The sequence below is a fragment of the Anser cygnoides genome, chromosome 8, assembly GCF_040182565.1.
Source record: "Anser cygnoides isolate HZ-2024a breed goose chromosome 8, Taihu_goose_T2T_genome, whole genome shotgun sequence".
Classification (NCBI taxonomy): Eukaryota; Metazoa; Chordata; class Aves; order Anseriformes; family Anatidae; genus Anser; species Anser cygnoides.
This window is the reverse complement of record NC_089880.1, coordinates 18,573,362-18,592,285: the sequence shown is the minus strand read 5'-3', so window position 1 is coordinate 18,592,285 and position 18,924 is coordinate 18,573,362. Positions and strand designations below refer to the sequence as shown.

The window sequence follows — 18,924 nt, the reverse complement described above, 5'->3', positions numbered from 1 at the left end:
GGAAAGAGCGCCATGCAAGATTAAGAAGCAAACATAATGGATATTTATAGCCGGCGTAGAGGAAAAATTAAAGTCAGTTAAAAAAGCCAAAACAATTGTAAGAAGTTACAGTAAAATATATCAGAAATTACGGGAACTTATGAAAGCAAAAGGACCTGGTGAAAGCCTCTGGACAGCAGAATCAAGATTCAGAACATTTTTTCAGCTTTGCTTCTCTATCTGAGGAACAACAGGAACAGCAACAGTGGTGCTAATTCATTACTAGCTGGAAAGGGTGAATTTTTCAATATTCACACAAAGATAGAGCATTAAATAAATATTTTTGCTCTGTGTTTCGGGAAAAAGTCAGTTAAATATTCAGATTGCATCATGGAGAGTCACTTTCGATCCAGCTGTAACCCAGGAGGACATTAAATAGCAGATATTAAAAGTCATTTTTAAAACAGCAGGTCAGGGTGCTCTCTGTCTGAAGAGGGGTTGCGCAGTGTTCATGGCGTAATGGTGATGCCAGAACAAACTGCAAAGTGACTGACAGGGGAGTAACAGGGAATTGCAGGAGGTTAAAATAACTGATACCAATCAGCGTGTGTTCACATAAAATCAATCCTGCCTAGTTCGGTACAGTTTTAGGTGAGAGGATAACTCCAGTCAATAGGAATAACGGTGCTGAATGTCAGGCTGAGATGTGTAAGACCAGGTGCAGCTGTAGGTATACAAATAAAATTTCTTCATATTAGTCTCAAGATGTAATGCTAATGGAAATCCTTGCAGAACAGGTGTGTTTCAAAAGGAAGCCCCCTGGTGAGTGGTTACACAAGTAGCACACGAGGAGCAGGAAGCCAGGACTGCTCAGAGCACAGGAGCACACAGCAGCACACAAACCAGGCCACAAGCAGGGAGGTGGCAGCAGGTAGGGACAGCCCATGCATGCAGCCCTGCGGCACCTCAGGCCAGCAGCTGGGGCCATCTTTAATCTGCAACTTAAGCCATGGCAGAGGATCGCCATCACCTGCATGGGGGTTCTCGCCGTGACCCCGGGACTCAGGGGCCTGTGGACAGACAGGCAGGGGCACCCCCAGGAGCAGCAGAACCCAGCCAGCCCAGTGCCCACGGTGCCACCACCGCTGCGCAGGGCCGTGTCCCTGCGCTGGGAGCAGCGCCAGCCAGCACCAAGGGCTGGGGAGGAGGGCGCCATTTCAGAAGCCTCAGACAAAGCAGGGTTGTCAGAGCTCAGTCTATTTTGCTGACTGGAGTGGACTAAAAGAGGGCTTCATCAGTGTTCACAAAGACCTACACAAGGAAAGGTTTAAAAGGCAGGCAATCGATCGCTCAGGTAACCTGCAGCAGGCAGCCCCGTCTGGGAGAAGATGCTGGACAAGAGGCTGGAGCCCGAAGCCCACCGTGTGCCCGCACTGACAAGCCATGATGGGCAGACTGTGACTGGGCACCACCTCCTCCCCACTCAGTGAGGGGGAAGAAGGTGCCGAGCAAGGCAGGCGCTCCTTTCAGACTGCTGCCAGTGCCCGGGAGGTAACTGAGGAACAGATGAGTCCAAACGTCTCTACTAAGAAGCTTTTTTCTTTCACAGTTTTTTAGTCACTGCCCCACATCCACACACAGGCATAAGTGTGCTCACAGAAACAGATGTGCTACGCTGTGCTACCGAGCAGATCAATTTTCTCTTTGTGGGTAGCAAAAGGCCTCCTTGAGGCTATTTAGGATGGGCGAGGTGGTTACAGACACCTGACAGCACCTCTTACTTGGCACTTCTGCTGGCAAGCAGGGATGTTACAGGGCCTGGCCTGCCCTCAAACCGCCCCGTGCCCGCAGCAGGCCCTGGGCAAGCGGGAGGAGCAGCACCGAGAGGGAGCTCGCCTGGGAGGGGCAGGGGGCAAGGCAGCCCGGGAAGCACTGACGTCTTGTCTTTCCATTACTGAAAATTACACTTCGTGAAATAGCATTAGATCATTTTAAGAGGTTTATATAAGGACACTGAAAAACAAGTGTTTAAAAAAAATTGCAAAATGACATCTCCCTCCTCTCTTTCCATTTCCACTCTGCATCAAGTTGTGAAAACTCCGCATGCAGTAAGCCTCGCGTTCCCAGACAGAGGGGACCAACCCCAGCCCAAGTTACGTCTTCCAGCTGTTCCCAGCTCCTTCTCTTCTCTCCCTCAGACAGGCTCATAGCAGCGCCTTAATTACTTGTTTAGGAAGGATGTGACATGTTCCAATTTAATACATTCAGCCCTTCTTAGAGCAAATGTAGAATTAAGCCTCAGTATGCACTTGACAGATCTCTTAGCAACTGGAGTGCAATCGGCCAACAATGGATGATTCACAGTTTTAGCAAGAGTGTGCAGAACTGCCTGCCAAAAGTCTGAATAAACGCACATTGCTAGACACTATGGTAAAATGTACCCTGATCTCTTTTAAACTATTATATCATAGAGGAAAGTTAAACTGCATGCATTCCAGCAGCTTGTCGGAGTCTGGAAATACAATTGAACTGTAACATCTTGATTTTATGATAACCAATACTTCTCGGGGGTTATTTTTGCTTAATTGGAATAATGGTACCTTTCAAAGAGAACCGCTAAAATCCATCAGTGTGTGAACAGGGAGCTGCTATTTCCGTTCCTGTTGGTCTAAAACGGGAAGAGAAACAACCCCCGTTAGTGTCCTCCAGGTTCTTATCCAGGATCTCGCCGATTAAGAGACGGGCTTACCCTCATGCCTGCTGCTGCAGACCCAGCGTTGCCTCGCATATTCAGAGACCCGTGCAACCCGCCAGCCCCACCGGAGCAGCAGGAGGTGGCACAGGGGTGCCAACGGCTGTCTTGAGGCACTGCTGCATTTGCTTTACCGCTCACAAAGCATGGTCAAGGATCCAGCTCAATTCCTCGGGAGGATTGCTCCTGCGAAGACAAGGCTGTTTGTATTTCTACAGCCAAACTTCTGCCTTCACTGGCCGGTTTTACTCCACACTTCATCTCTTGCTTTGGAAGAGTTTCCTGTATACACTCCATGTGGAAATTGTAATACACAAGAACAAACTCAAAGAAATCTTTATGAAATATTATGAAGAACAAACAACACGGGAAGAGCACTGTTGGGATCAGTCCCACACTGCAAGAGCACCAAGGCACAGGGTAAGTCACAGCCCCTTCCCCTCCTGCTGCAGCCACGATTAGCGAGCACAGCTTTTCCTGCCACCCACTTCGTACCAACTGAAGAGACACCCTACAAAAAGAGAGACATCCCTTAGCCTCCTTTCTCCTCCACCCGTTCAGTGGGTCCCATCCTCCAGCCCTCCTGCTCTCTGCCGCCATGGGGTAGCAGCCCAGCACCCGGTGGGGCACCAGCCCTCAGCTCAGCCCAGGCACAGCAGCAGCGTGGTGCCCCCATGCCACTCAGGGAACCGCCACAACGGTCCTTACCGACCAGGCTCCCGCCCGAGACCCAGGGCAGAACCACCAGCTGCAGCACACTAACCCACTCACCGTCTGCCTCAGTTGCCCATGGCTCCTGCTCTGCCAGCAGCAGCCGCCCTCTTCCAGGTAAAGCAGATGAGCTTGGCAAAATACGCAGCTTTCTTTGGCAGAGGAGAGCAGAGCACCCAGGCCGGCTGGCAGACTTCGCCTCTAGGAGGAGGCTGTGGTCAGGGGAAGGAATTTGAGCACAGAGCTCCCTGCTGCCTTAACACTAGGGTGGCTGCAGGCTTCTGCCTGTACAGGGCTGTCAGCCTTCAGAGCACAGCAAAGGCAGCAGGGGAGGTGCAGCAAGTGTTGGGGAGACGCATTAAGTGCAAAAGTGCCGTGGCTGAGAGTTCCTGTAAGTGTACGAGGACAAAAATCAGGCAGATAAAGAGAGGAGCACAGAACAGAAGGTGCTTCTACAGTTATTTCTTTTGTAGAGAGAACGTCTCACTGAAAGTCAGTAGGACAGCACTCGATAGACAAACCAGAGCCCAGAAATTTTTTCCATCTGCTTCCACAAGGATAAGATCAAAGGGCTCAGAAGAATGCGAGCAGCGGGGCTGCAGAAGAGCTGGGGCACTGGCACTCTGGTGGGGAGCAGCAGTGCTTGATCTGCCTGCACCACCAGCATCACGATGTACCACAGGTGAAAAAAATATCATTGCATCTAGAAACAAAACATGCTAGGGGCTGATTTTGCCTCAGAGCAAGCTACCCTTTGCTGGAGTGAAGGCAGATGGAAGTAATTTTTCCACCCTGAGCTGCCCCGCTGCAGTCTTAGAGCACGCTGCTGCAGTGCCCCTGCCCGGGGTGCTCTGGGAGAGGGCACGTGGCTCACGGGCTGCCGCGAATCCCACATCGCAGGAGGCCGGGGAGCAGGGCTGCGCGCTCCCACTGTGACCGTACAAGGGCAGCCGGTGACAGCGCCGTGAACCTGTGCCTTCCCCCAGATTTGCTGCAGCTGCTGGAGCACTGCGAAGCCAAGACCGAGTTTGGATTCTTGTGTGTTGTGATAATCAGCTGGGGTTCGGAAAATCCTTCAAAAAAATCCAGCGTTCTGGCAATTCTGCAAGGCTTCTGAAAAAATAACAGTTTAACATCTGGAACAAAAATACTCCGAGGAAGTCCAAGAGCAACACAGCACAGAACATTTTCCCCCCCATAGCTGTTGCCGTACAGCACTTCCTTGTCCCCGGCTCCGGGAAGCTGGAACATTCGCATCAAGATGCTGAAACATTTCATTGGAAGTCACGCAGAAGGTGGAGAGAGAAAGAGCTATTCATACACTTGAACATTTTTTAATTTTCTGGGTTTTGTTTGTTTTTCTTCCTGTCCCATGAATTTCCTCAGTCATTTAATGCATCTTAATCTTCATCAATATTTAACTCTGCAGCAGAAATACCGCATACTATGTTTTCCCGTTTAACTTGAGGGGGGGAGGTCTATGGGAAGAAGAAAAACAGCCAGTTCTGAAGGAAACTGCTTTTCCTTTTTCCACAAGATGTCCTGGAATAGAGTCAGGGAGAAGGATGAAAGAGAAAGGTGGGCAGCAAACACACCATGCTGTTTCAGAGCGTTTGCTAATGTCATGATTTAGCTCTGCTTTCTGCCTCTGGGGGGCCAGGTTTAAAAGATGGTTAGATTGAGACTGGAAATATTTCTCGGGGATGAACTCAACCAACCCTCAGCAGGCATTACCATGTAAGAGCTGTTCCCTGCAGTAATAAAAAACCTGCAGCATCATTCCCAATGAACTAGTAACCTTTATAAAGGGAGTATGCAACTTACGATATAGTTCCATATTAAGGGCACACATCTGTACATGTATATGATATTCCTACTAAAAATTCACATCTTCAGTTGAAATACAACCCTTGCAATCTAAACAAAACTCCATCCCTTTCTGTACTTCCTGGAACAGGAATCTCAGCCAGCAGCAGCAGACGTTCCATGATCCTAATGCCCCCTTGGAAGCTGGGCTCACCCTTCAGCTCTGCCAGAGAAGGCAGGTACAACAGCTGCTCTGCACCTCGGGATCCGACAGGAAGCAAAGCTAAACCCAAAATATATTCTATTCCATTGTATGGCCCAGAGGGTTTACATGGATGAACGCTGGTGCGGTGAGCTTTCCTGCAAGGGGAACTCAAACCTAGCGGAGCACGTATTGCCCCTCCACAGGAGGGTTTCTAAGGAACACTGCTAACATCACAGGACAGCGGAACCAGGCCCTGCAGTATTTACATTTGTAAACGCATCCATGCACAGGCAACGGCACGCGGTGCCAGGAGGCACTGCCTGCAGCACCTAGCCACCCGCTGGGGTTAAATGCGGAGACTGACAAGTCAGCCTAACAAGTCTCACGTGTGGGTACACCCCAACGCGTGGGAGCGCTCAACAAAGGAGCTCTGACAGCCACCCCTGGAGCCTCAGACTGAATACATTACACATCTGTTCTTGCTTGCAACTGAAACCTCAAGTGGAATCACCAAACACTTGAACAACGGCTTTCAAGCGCTCTTGCAGGAGTCCACGATTCCTCCCTTCACCTCCGCAGCACAGGGTTTTGCTGCCCACCACGGGCAGACAGCACAGCCCTGCCCGAAAGGGGCCAGGCACCACCACAGCCACAGCAGGACGAGAGCCAGGACTGCTCAGAGCACACCTCAGCCCTGAGAAGGGAAATGCTGGAGAAGGACCTGTGCCCACCACTTAATTGCTCTGGGTACAGAAAATCCTACCTGATTAAACAAAAACTGAACTTCGACAGGAAGAACTCAGACCTGAAAAAACAAGCAGCAGCTTTCAGCGGGCTCCTTGCAACTCTGACCTGAGATGCTAGATGTTCAGGCAGCTTATTTGTTCATTTCAGATGTTCTCTTGATCAGAGCAAACAAGATAAACAAGCACTTCAGAAAGAGTACAGAAATGCTTTAAGTTTAGCCTGGAATGTTTTCCAGACTCCTGAGATTTGCCTCGAATTTTTATCTCGGATTTATAATGAAAAGATCCCCTATTCATACAAATAGACATAAAACCCATCAAATCCATCCTCGTTTCAAGCAAAACCGAAACAAGATAAATGAATACACAACTCGATGAGGAAACAGAAGTTGGAGCTACAACTTGGTCTGTGTGGATGCTCCTGGGGCACTCCTGTGCCACCTGGGGAATCGTATGATGCGTTTCTCCTCCAGCCCAGAGCTGACCTTCCCCAAGGACCCTGGCACTGGTGTTTTGCAGCAGCTTTTTTGAAGTTTTTGCTGCTGAATGTCTACTGGAGAAACAGCTTAACACAGTTGTGATACAAAGCCAAACTAAGTACATAAGGCATCTTAACTTTTCAGCTTATTTAATGGTGACTTCGCATTCCATAAAAGCTAAGCAAGTGGTCCTTAATATAACCTGGTAGATATGTCCAATCTGGACAACATTCAGCACCTTCCCAACTACAGCTGCCCAGTTTTAATTCTCCCTGGGTTTCAGGGACCTGCCCATAGCCCTGGACTACCTGGTACCTGTCCTCCTGGCTCGGTGCCTACCGTCACTCCACAGGATCTGGGCACCCCATGGCAGCTGGGGTAAGACCAGCACCACCACCTCAGACCCAGTGCGTTGTTTCATGGATTTCCCATCTTCTGGGTTGCTGTCTGCTCACTAGGGACACAGACCCACTGCACTGCTGACCATCCAGGCTTTGCAGAAGGTTGCAAGAGCCCATCCTCTATCTTCTGCTGTCTATGGCAAGCCTTCTTAAAAGGAGAAGGCTGCAGAGCACAGGAAGAGGTGCAGGCAGGACGAGCTCAGCCCAGATGCTCACCTACCCTGCCATCCAGGGCTGGAAGCCCCAGACACCCACACAGCCCATTCTAATCCCTTACCATCCCTCTCATTTTTCACCAGTATCAAACCAGAATCTTGCTCGCTGCATTTTAATCCCACATCATCTTACCCTATCTCCTGTAACTAATTCCTCCCTTTCAGCAGTTGGCTGCCCATGGGATACTTCCGTATTTTTACTGTTGGACTATATAGAACATAATGAATCTTTAAATGGACTTGATGAGTAAAGTCATTCAAATTAGGCTTCATCAGCAAGACAAAACCCCAGCTGTCTTTCCTAAAGGATATAAAGAAACAGTTTAAACTACCTGGAATCTAATTTTAGCACTGCAGAACAACAGTTAGCAAAATGAATTTGAGGTAAGCAGGGAATATCTGAAACAGAAGAAAATCTTCAGGATCTTAAACAGGCATCTTTTTAATCCATGCAGCTTTTATAGAGATTCCTTCATACCAGTAGTTTCTAGCAGCCTAACAGGCTTAATGGAGCCAGTAGCAACTCTGCAACTGGTTTCACAGGGGTTGTCACTTGCACATTCAATGTATTACAGAAAAAAGGTGCAAGAGCCTTGGAAAAGCACCTCCAGGAAGCTTATTGTAGCTCCATGGAGATGGAGTAAATAAAGCATGCACCATCAGCACATCCTCAACACGCTTCTCATCTCTTTCGAATGAAAGCAATGCTGGGAGCTTCTCTTGTTTAATCTGCAGGAGAGATTGCACTTGGCAATGAATGACTCCTCACATTGACTTCAGTGGGAATAAACTACCCTGGATCTCAGAAGAAAAATGCTCTAACAGAAAGTTAATGAGGTACAAACCAGGTTATGAATGGACCAAAGAAAAACCCTCCTAAAGCTATTTCCTGCCCTGCTGTGATCGAATGCATGCCTTTTAAGGCCTCCCCTTGTCCCCTTCCCTTCTTTGGGCAAGGCTTTATTGCACCCCAAGACTTTCCCCACTTCTCTAATCAGTTTCCATTATGTCCTTTTCCTTTAAAGTTCCCCACCGTTACAGCTCCACCAGGAGCAATAATGCCCAAAACGGCAGCATAGGCTGGATACAGCTTTTAAAATTGTCTTGAAATGGAGCCAAGGTAGAATAAGTCTGCTGGACGGAGGTTAAAGCTCGGCTCCCTCCCTCCAGTGCCGGCATCTCGGCTTCCGCCCAGGCAGCTCCGCACACGACAGTGCGGAAAGTTTTAGAGCAGAGTCTAGCCCGGGTTAAGGGAAAAAATCCTGACCTACAAGTTCGAAAACTGTTGTGAACCAAAGTGCTGGGTTTGGCCCCCTTTGAACCAGAGGGGGGCCCCAAGGAAGAGCAGTGCCAGACCAGCTCCACGGAGGAGCTCTCAAACTGCAAAGGGAGCTTCCCCATGTCCTCCTCCACTGGAGGAAGGGACATGATGCAAATTTGCTTCATTTATTCATTGCTTTTACATTCAAAACAAAGAAAACCATTGCCTCCCCCCATACACACTGCCATCATTTCTAATTAGCCATTTTGCCCATCTTCAGCTATTTCCTTCTCAGCTACATCCCCACCTCACCATTTTGCACTAATAGCTAGCAACAGGGCCAGCCTCGGAGCTGGCTGGCAATCTCATGAGACAGGCTCTCACAAGAATTTCCTGCTTCTGGTTCAGCCAGACATACTGCAACAACAGACGCTCTCGCGGTATTTTGGCTCTCCCATTCCTTCTTCAGGCCAAGACCCTGGAATGCAAGTGAAAAAAACCTTAATTTTCAGAATTTTAAAATAACTTGGCTCTTCTCTCTGCTGCAGTGGGTGTCTGGTGGCTTCCACTGAGATGAACCGAGTTGGAAGTTACAGTGCTGAAGGTATCACCAAAAAATTCGTTTCCCAGAAACCAGCTTGGTAAGACACCATCACAGTGGGACATCATGGCAGTTTAGTACAAAGACGCAAGTGTTATGGAAAGAACAAATGAATGACCCAGCATAATAAATTGTGTTTCCATGAGTCCTTGGGTATTTCCAGCAAGTGCTTTGATCAAGATGACCTAGTTGGTGAAAACCACGTAGAAGCCTCAAGCAAGACCCAGAGATGGATGATCCTAAGTCCTAAGACGTGCAACACATGAGGGACTGAAGAGCTCTTTCACCAAATTACTGTGCAAGCCTGCACTCCGCTTGGACAACACCATTTCTCAGTGTGACTAATCTCACAGTAAATACTTTGGATACTTGCAGGCTGTTGCAGCCCACATCTGTACTTCAGGGAACATCTTTCTAAGCATCACTGCTGGGTCAATACAGTTCCCACTGACTGACTGGCTTGGGTAAAGCCTTGCTGGAAACGCAGAGTTCAGACCACATACAGATGCCCACAGACATCTTTCCTCATATCAGGTCTCACCTTGCAGGACAGCCTGAACATACGCCCATGCTGCTGGCACAATGTAATGGCCACGCTGGACACCAGAGAGGGTCCTTTTGTGACAACATGCTCCCAGCATACTGGCAGATCAAGTTTTAAGGGCCAGTTTAGAAACTGGAGCCAAAACTTCTCAGTACAAGCTCCCACAGCTGGGCTGGGCTCCTAAATCCCATTTAGGCTCAGAAGCAAAGAGCCCTGCCTTTCAGAGATGCTGCGCCTGGACTTCCCATCCCAGGCTTTGGCCAGGGGTCAGAGGACACTCAGCACAGCACGAGCTGTTATCCAGGCATGTTTAAACACTTTTTTAAAAGACCCTGCTGCTGATCTCATCTGTGAGAGTTATCACCTACTCGGTGCCTGCGCAGGGGCAGAGGTAATGCCTCGCACCAGACAGCACGAGGTGAGCTCTGCTCCTCCTGAAGCAGAGCTGGGGCTTATGGCAGCAGCCTCCTCACCCCCAGCCCCTCTGGGCTCTGGAGCACTCCCCCAAAAGCTACACGACTGCGTCTGTTCTCTACTCGGCGTGAAGGGACAGGCCTACAGAAAGGCTGATTACTAAAGCAGCCAACACTCAGGGGAGACGTGTCAGGTGCTTTATGCATCACCAACAAAGAGACGGCTTTCCCCATCCCCGGAGGAGCACACAGAAAGCATGACACAGACCAAGCGTTTAAAGATGTGCTACATATGGATTTAGCTTGTTCATAAAACTCATCGCAGGATATATTAAATATTACTACACACAGCATTTAACATTACTATTCCAAGCTCTGTTGTGTTATTAACCACACTTGCAGGCACTGCACTGTAGCCTAAAATCTCCTAGTCAACATTTCAGGCTAAGAAACACTTTCAAGCTAAAGCCATGTCATTTTGACAAATGTTACATTACATCAGACTTTCCACTACAGAAAAACACGATCATGAGATCAGCTCAGAGAGAAGGTAAGTAAGCAGACAGCACAGGAAAGAGTTTAAGCGCTTTAAGCTAGGGAGAACGATTACAGGCTCCATGTTAAGCACTGCACCTTGCAGGATTGAGCCCTCGCTACCTACAAACTTGCGTCACAGACATAAGACAGGCCTTAAAATCCAAGAGTTCCCTTCCTTGAATGCTACTGTTACATTTGAACATCAATTGCCTGTCTTTACCCTGGGCTGAAGCCGTGGGCGAGGCCTACCCCCAGCTCCCGAAGCCACCCTGGCAGCAGGCCGCAGCAGCCCCCACGCTCGGTCAGCCTCACGCTGCAGTGGGGCCGCTTCCCACCCCAGATCCCCCCTGCTGATACTGAGGCTGTGCTCTGTTCTGTGCGCTCAGATATTTAAAGTGACTGTCAATACGCAACTTGTAAGGTAATAAAATTAAAGTTGCCTCTCACAACCTCTCACGCTGCCCCGAGAAGTTGGGTTTGTTAGCAGCACAGCACCTCACGTGCAGCAGCGTAGGTGAATCTGCTTTCAGGAATGCACACCAGAGCTATTTCTAGGCACAGACTTCATATTTACACGATCTCAGTAAGGCCTTACACACTGTTTTATTAACAGCTCTTTGTTTACATTCCATCCCCAAGCAATACAAACTCATTTCTTAAGAAGTTTTGGGAGTACTGCTGCCCATTGGAAGGGCTGGCAGACCTTTATGGGCTCCCGTTAGGCCTCTGGTTGGGTGCAGCAATCTTGTAGAGAGGGTGAAGAAACTCAAAGCAGAACTCAGTTAAAATCAGAAGCCTGGTACAAAATTACAAGCAGTGCCTTTAGTCCCTAAAAAAAAAATCAAGCACGATAGCATTTCAACTGCTCAGAAGCTTTCTGCAGTTTCTGGTGGCTGCTGACATTCATGCTAAAGCTCCCTTATGTAAGAAGAAGTGAGAAATATAAAGCCATGTCTGGCAAATATCAAAGCTGGATCATTAACCAGAAAACCCATGGAGGGAGAGGACACACTCTCCCCCACTTGAGCTGCTCACTGCTAATGGAACAGGACAGTCAGGGCAGTATTTTCCCCACTTGTACCACAAACTCACTGTCTTTGTCAGAGCCTGGATAGCAGCACTCTTCTTCATACTAGTTTCATATTCCCTGGCATTTACTTTTGCTACTCGTCAGTCTCCTGCACGGCCGTCGCACAGCGCCATGGCGGTAGGGGCTGAAGGGAAGCTCCAGCTACCAGGCCGGACAAGCCCCAGGGAGCACACTGCAGCCGAACGAGCGGCACTGCAGCAGACAGGGGTGCAGCCCCAGGCCTTCCTCCCGCCCAGCAGGGCCTGGGTACAAACCACCAGGTCCCAGGCTCACGCAGCCCACATCTGAGGGGCCCACCACTGAGGCCGTGGGTCCGCACCAGGTTTCTGTGGAAAGGGCTCACAGCTGGGAGGAGGCCAAGCAGGAGGCCTTGCAGGCCAAGCTCGATGCTCTGCTGTCAGAAAGGGCTTTTAGGCTGCTCGTGGCATTATCTCAGATAACAAGATGGATGCCACCCCTGGCACTCCACCATTCATCAGACCTACCTGAAAATGCTCCTGTGACTGCTGTTTGCAGGCATAAGATCAGTTCTGCTTTGCAGATGTTTAAAAATTTGATTACCTGTAAAGCAGGGGTATAAGTGCAGAAAAGAGCAGCACCTTTTCCAAAAGGCTCCTTGTGCTCTGAGAAAGAACTTCCTACCACCAACACTGATGTTTTCAGGCTCACTATCTGTATCATGCTATTCAGGAAAGCCTGACCATGATCTCCACAGCCAACAGCAGCAGATTATCAGCTGCCATCAGCTCCCCCATGACAATATTGACCTCAAAGCCCAGGGGAGACCACCCTCCCCACAGCACCTTTTTGCCAAGCCTCCTCAAGGACATTCTCTTTCACAACACTAAGCCTGGCTCTCAATACATCAAACCTCTGTATGCCAAGTATTCATCGCTAGGCCTTTCTAAGAAAGATTTTGCAGAGCTTGGATGGCAATATGTTTTCACAGCTGATGTGGAAAAGCTAGAAACAACATTTCCCAATGAGAGATCTCTGTGTTACAAAGTATGCACTGTTTCTTAGGGTTAATCTGACTTGGTACAGGGAAGAAAAAAATCCTTTTATACTGTTGACAAAATATCTCAGCCTGCCTTAATAGCATAATCATTCCATTTTCTAGTCCCTGTGCTAGGATGGATATGGATAGAGGCAGAGAAGACAAAAAGTTAACACCTGACCTCAGATCATCCATGTTTGTGCTACCACAGCCCACCTAGCACCACCTGACACCCTAAGCCTGAACACAGGTTCCCACAGCCCCACAGGACAGAAACACTGGCAAGATGACTGCAGGATTCACACAGGGCAGCAGTGGAGAAGTGTGTCCCAAACCGCAGCCCTTGAACCACTCGTGACCTTCGGGATAACAGCAAGCAACTCATTATAAGGCTGCTAAACAGCTATCAGTATTACAGCTTATTCATAATACATCAGCTGCTTAAGTGGGTCACAGGGACCTGGATATCCAAGTAGCCTGATTCCAGCAGCACTGGCAGCTTAAGGAAAGAATAACAGAAAGGACAAGTATAGAGTGACTCTGTCTCCGGTATAATTTTCCTCAGCTTATATTGTAAGAGGCAGTGTACACGTTTCCAAAGCCAGATATTGCATCTGGATCAAAGTGTTGAACAGCTATTGATGGATCTCTTTTGTTAATTTACACCCAGCTGCACTTTTGGACCCCACAACGTCCTGGCAATGAACTTGACAGCTCAGTTGTGCGTTGCATGACAAAGTACTTCCTTCTGCTCGAGCCTGCTGCCTGGGTATTTCTCTGGATATCATCAGGTTGTTTTATCATTCCCAGTTCATTTTCTCTGTACAATTTGAGATATTATAGAGCTCTCCTATTTCTCCCCTCCCCAGAATAGCTTTTTAAGATGAAGGCATTTATCTAATTAGCCCCACTTGACACAAAGGCAGTCCTGTACTGCAGCAAGGTCTTCTCATCCACCCCTACCTTTTCTGCTTACGCTGCGTTTCCAGGACAGGTAACCAGAACATCACACAGCATTTCTTATCCAGGTGAATAATCAATCTAAATCCTGTCCAAAAAGTGGCCTTTCAGCAATACTGGAGGAATACAGTATTTTAAAAAAAGTTTTAGAAATGCTCATTCAGAAGGGAACGTCCTAATACAGAGCCCTGCAGTCAAGGAAGCCTAGAAATAGTTATCTAACTCATATCCTCCTCCAGCGGTATCTTTAAGCAGTTTCTATTTGCCTCTCAACAGCACTGCTCACTTCAGCTCTAACTACCACATTTTGTCAGCACAGGCATTAGTATTCCCATCAGAGGCTTTCAGAGGCTTTTAACGTAAAGTGAGCCACAAGCTAGCGTTAAGCCTCAGGGAAACCTAGTGGCTAGCAATAGCCACAGCTCCGCTCCTCTGTGCGGTCAACGCTGGAAGAACACGAGGTGCTTGAGAGCCACCACCTCGACTGTTTCAAGCACAGTGATGTCAGACACTCAGCCATCTGGGTAGATGAAATGCTCCAAATCACTTAAATTGTTTGCAAAATGAACTCCTGAAGGACTGGTAAATATCTCATCTTTACAAAGAGGCATAACCTGGATTACTACTAAACATGTGAAGTGCTCTTAAAACAACAGCTTGCTACTTCTGGACAGCAGGCCAAAACCTGGCTCCCTCTCTAAAACACTCACCTTTCTAGTTAGCTCAACATAAGTGCTTGGAAGGAGATGACCACCTCCACGGCTGCTGGCCTGCAACTCAAAGGACACCAATTACACAGAAGTGCAGGGACATTGGTATATGCAGGGCTCTTGCCCTGAAACATCCCCCCATGGGGTGTGGGAAGAAACATACAGCATCCAGCCTCCATGACAACTCTTAGGTTAAGGCTCTTTACAGATGAAAGAAAAGAAATCCAGAAAGATATCACAACACTGCTGCTAGTTCCCAATTCTGTGGCAGGTCTTGTTTCAGCTTGCTGCAGTGGCCAGCTGGGACTGAGCTGAGACAGACGATTTGGTTTTGCCAGAGAACTTCGGCTGGCATTCAGAAGCAGGCAGAGCACCAGCTCCTTTACTATTAACACATACAGCCCTTCCAGAAGCAAATTAGCACAATTATTTTTTTTAAAGACAGTGCCAAGCATTGAATGTCTACTGAAATTAAAATGAATTCCGCAAGTCTCAAACAAGCTATTTTTGATGTACTTGTTTGGTTTTGCTATCAGTGCAAAGTAACAGAAAGGATACATCACCTGACTCAGCCCAATTGTGTGCTATCAGCTGCTTTAGATGGAAGCAAGGCCTGACTCAGGTACATCTGAGCCACAAAACACTTCCTTAAAAGAAGGTATTGCTACTACTACTAAAAAGAAAGGCAGCAAAAAAGATACTGTGACCACGTCACTCACCTCGCTCTAGAGCCATGACTGACCAGTTCTTACCACTGGCCAGATCAGACACCAGGGTGAAACTCTTACAGCATAAGCCTTGACTGAATAGAGGTGTGCTCCCGTGTAAAAATAGGGTGTTGGAGCAAAAATTGATCAGTAGTTACTGACCATGGTAATTACTTTCTGATAGGAGCACGTTCTCTGCAGGCGCTAACCTCCGCAGGCCTTCCAAAAACAAGGGCTTGTACACAGCTGCCTATGCACCGGGATAACTTCTGGGCAATGGAGACTCCTGCTCTGTATCTGTACAGGCCACTTGTGTTTCAGGTCAGACATTTACTAATCTAGCCTGCGTTTTTCATCCAGCACTGTTTACCAGGAGAATTAAGACAAAGACAAGAAATCCTCTGAAAACTGAACAACGCAGAAGCACAGACACCACTTTCTTGGATTAATTTATACCACTAATCTCACCAAATGCTCAACAGAACAGAATAATGCAAGTTAAAGCTTGCTGTATGGTCACCTCCTATAGCATCCTCAGTGCAGTCCTGCAGTGCCTGCAGCCAAGGTTGAGTACCAGACTGCCTCTCCAGAATCACTCCTGGGAAGCCAGCAAGGGCAGAACAGTATTGGCAGAAATGCAAGCCTGAGTGTGCTTGCTTTAATTAAAAAGGTCAGTGTTTACACCAGTAGCGCTTGTTGACATGCTGCACGCTCTGGTGCCCTCGCCAAGAGGGACAACTGGAGGCACTGAGTTCATTAAGGACAACTGGGGACCTGTTACTAACTCTCCCCAAATCCCATCTGACCAAACCAGAGGGTCTTGCCTTCGCCATGTGTATGCTCCTAAATCAGCCGTAAGTATATTTTACGATGAGCCAAAAGTTTCACAAACTTGGTCAAAGTGACAGACAGGCACCTACCTATCTGACCTGCGGGACACACACTCCACACACATCACCAGCAAACCAGAGCTGAATTCGCAAGTGGAAGCATGCAAGAGGCAGAGGGGGGGAAAACCAAGACACGCGCTTCTTCCTGTGCGTGTCCTGGCACGGCGCTGGGAGCAGCTGCTGCCTGTGCTACTGGTACAGCTCAGGAAGTTCAGCTGGGGACCTCACTCCCCACACCGAAGCGTCTCAGAAGCCAGCAGGCAGAAGCAGACACCACGGCAGCTCCTCTGCATCCCACTCGGCGCTCAGAAGGTGCTGCCAGATCGCACCGCGAGCAAGGCAGCGCCGCAGCCCACATACAAGCCCTCTCCTTGGCAGGGTACACAGGGTGCTGTGGGACTGTGAGCAGTGTGAGGTTAAAAAAAATGTATCCATCAAGCAACTGGGGATGTCAGGAACCCGCATTTATACTCCAAAACACGATTCCAGCAGTGACTGAGTTAAACCAATTTTTATGATGCTTTTAAGTAAGGCAGCTGCCAAAGAGAAAGATTTAGCTTCAATCTGACAGTCGGGCAGGAATCTCTTGGGAAAGAAGCAGGGTAGCTCCGAGCCATATGGATAAGTCAGAACAGTAGAAAAGGCTCTTTTCACTTTCTTATGGAAATGCTTAAGGTTATTTGGAACCTTTAACCACTTAGCATTTGCACTGAACCATAAGCTCACCAAGGACTATTTATCACAGCTAAAGAAGCTGTGATTAAAAAGGTACGAAAGCTGACATCAGGCTTGCAAAATAATAATTGGTGTTCACAGGATATTAAAAGCAGACATTTAATTTGGCTTCTGCCTTTTTTGTTTTGAATCTTGGTCAGCAACTCATATTGCTGAGAAACTTGATGTAGCAATTTATTAAAGTCTAAACATTGCCTCTGGTAGAAGAGCATTGAACTCAACTTGTTCCTAGACCATCCTTAAAGATCGTTTTACAGTTCTATAGATAGAAAGCAATTATAATGAATATGGTCCACTTATATTGATCTGACTAGAAGCTGCTTCCTAATATTTTCATTAGATCTGTGATTACAGCAGCAAAATTGAAAAATCAAAGAATGTAGTTCTTGGCATGACCCATTTGCCTGAAGTGTCAGCCCTATTAATGTAGGGTCAGAGCTACATCAGCAACGAACTCGGAGACCAAAGCAGAACATACCCGAACCACAAGGCAACACTCCGGCTGCAAAGAGATAGGAGGAACAGAGCCACAGAAACAAATACAACCTGCTTCTGAAGTAGGCTGCTTAAAGAGGCTAAACCATTCCTTCCATGTGTCTGAGACTACAATTACATAGGCTCCTGATACAGGTCTGATGCTGTCAGTGATTTTTTAAAACTCACTTCAAGTACTCTTTAGGAGGAAAGCTGCACACTGTTCAAGACAAAACTTCTCCACTGGGTGCTTTCCAGTTATTTTACCCACTAAGACCAAAACACTGAAATGACAGCTAACAAAACCAACTGTAGGAAGCACTGATGTAGATTCTGATGAGAGCCACTTGGTTGCCTTCTGTACCCCACGATGGGCAACACCTGTTTGCTCCTGGAGAACACTGCTTTCCCTCAGCACAGGCACTAGCACACACCTCCACATGGCACACACTTTGGGGAAGATCATTGCACTTGCCTCCATCAATTATGCGTGGAGAGCATTGAGAACAGCCTCTCCACAAAAGACGAGCACAGCCCAGGTATCCATCCATCTCAACCATCTTATCCTACATCTGACTGGGACTTCTTGACTTGTTTTCAGCACAGCTGCAGATAGCAGTGACAACCATCGACAGGATCTTTTGCACTTCTGATTTTGAAGTTAGAATGAGAACACTGAAAAGAATAGGCCAAAGGAGCTTGTGTATGGTTCAGCATAAAATGGGAAAGGCATTCAAGAAAAAAACAACACAGCCTGAGGGCAGAAAGGTGCCTAACACCATTTCTAATTGTTTTGTCAAACCTCAAAGCTTTTGCCCCTGTTTACTCATCAGCTGGTTTAAACACTAAGCAATGACAGAGGGGTAACCCCTGAGACTCCCTCCCAAGCTTTCTAGGCAGAACATTAATCAGTAACGTCATGGGCAAAGCACAGTAAGTGCATGCAAAGGAGCCAGTGCAACTGAACAAGACCTCCAAGATCTGCTATGACAATTTACAGAACTATGAATTAAAGTTGGTGGTTTTTTTTAATCTCTTGCCTCTCTAACGATCAGCAAGTGCTAATCCTCCAAGGAAATGAGACAAATGAGACAGGTCTCCGCCAGTTGTGCAGAAAGAAGCTAGTTTAAGTGATTAGTCAGCAAATACAGGCTCTTGCATACTAGCATGTGCTATAAAATAAATCCCCCATAGCCTAATTAGGTTCAGGAGCTAGCAGAGCCTTGAAACATTTCTCTAGAGCCAAGCTTTTCTATTACTTTGCAACAGACATTATCCTGCAGAACTACTGAGGTCTACAGATGGAACGGACGAGATGTCTGTCATTTAGCAGCTGCACTACAACGAGACCTGCCTATGCAGGCAACTCCTCACCTGTTTGCTTTCTGCTTTCTCAGAGGCATCGGCCACCCAGCCCACGAACCATTCCTGGCAGCACCAGGCTGCAGCCAGGTCCGCAGCCCAGCACATGCACGAGCACCAGGATGACCTCTCCATGCAGCCCCACGGGAGCACACCGAGCAGGACGGGGTGGCTGTGCCGGGGGCTGCTTGGTGCTGAGCAGCAGGCTACATGGCCCAGCACTGTGGGAAGCTTGGCAGGACCACAGCTGTGCACAGGGCCCTGCCACCCGGTGAGCAGATTCAGGAAGAACCCAGAGATGCTCAAGGGGCAACTGGGAGGCTCTTCCAAACCTTGTTGAGAAGATAGC

The 18,924-nt window shown here is 48.0% G+C and overlaps 1 protein-coding gene across 5 annotated transcripts in view; it reads right to left on the bottom strand.

The window, feature by feature from the left end:
* Positions 1-18,924, bottom strand: part of DDAH1 (dimethylarginine dimethylaminohydrolase 1) — a 97,330-nt gene that overhangs the window by 31,198 nt on the left and 47,208 nt on the right. Inside the window, exons 1-2 of one of the 5 annotated variants that reach the window (XM_013177904.3) lie at positions 2,729-3,375; positions 2,580-2,647 (exon numbers count right to left, since the gene is read on the bottom strand). The exons of the other annotated variants lie outside the window; for them this stretch is intronic. The gene's annotated coding sequence lies outside the window, so the exon portion shown is untranslated. Of the gene's footprint in view, positions 1-2,579; positions 2,648-2,728; positions 3,376-18,924 lie in introns of those variants that run through there. 5 annotated transcript variants of the gene reach the window in all.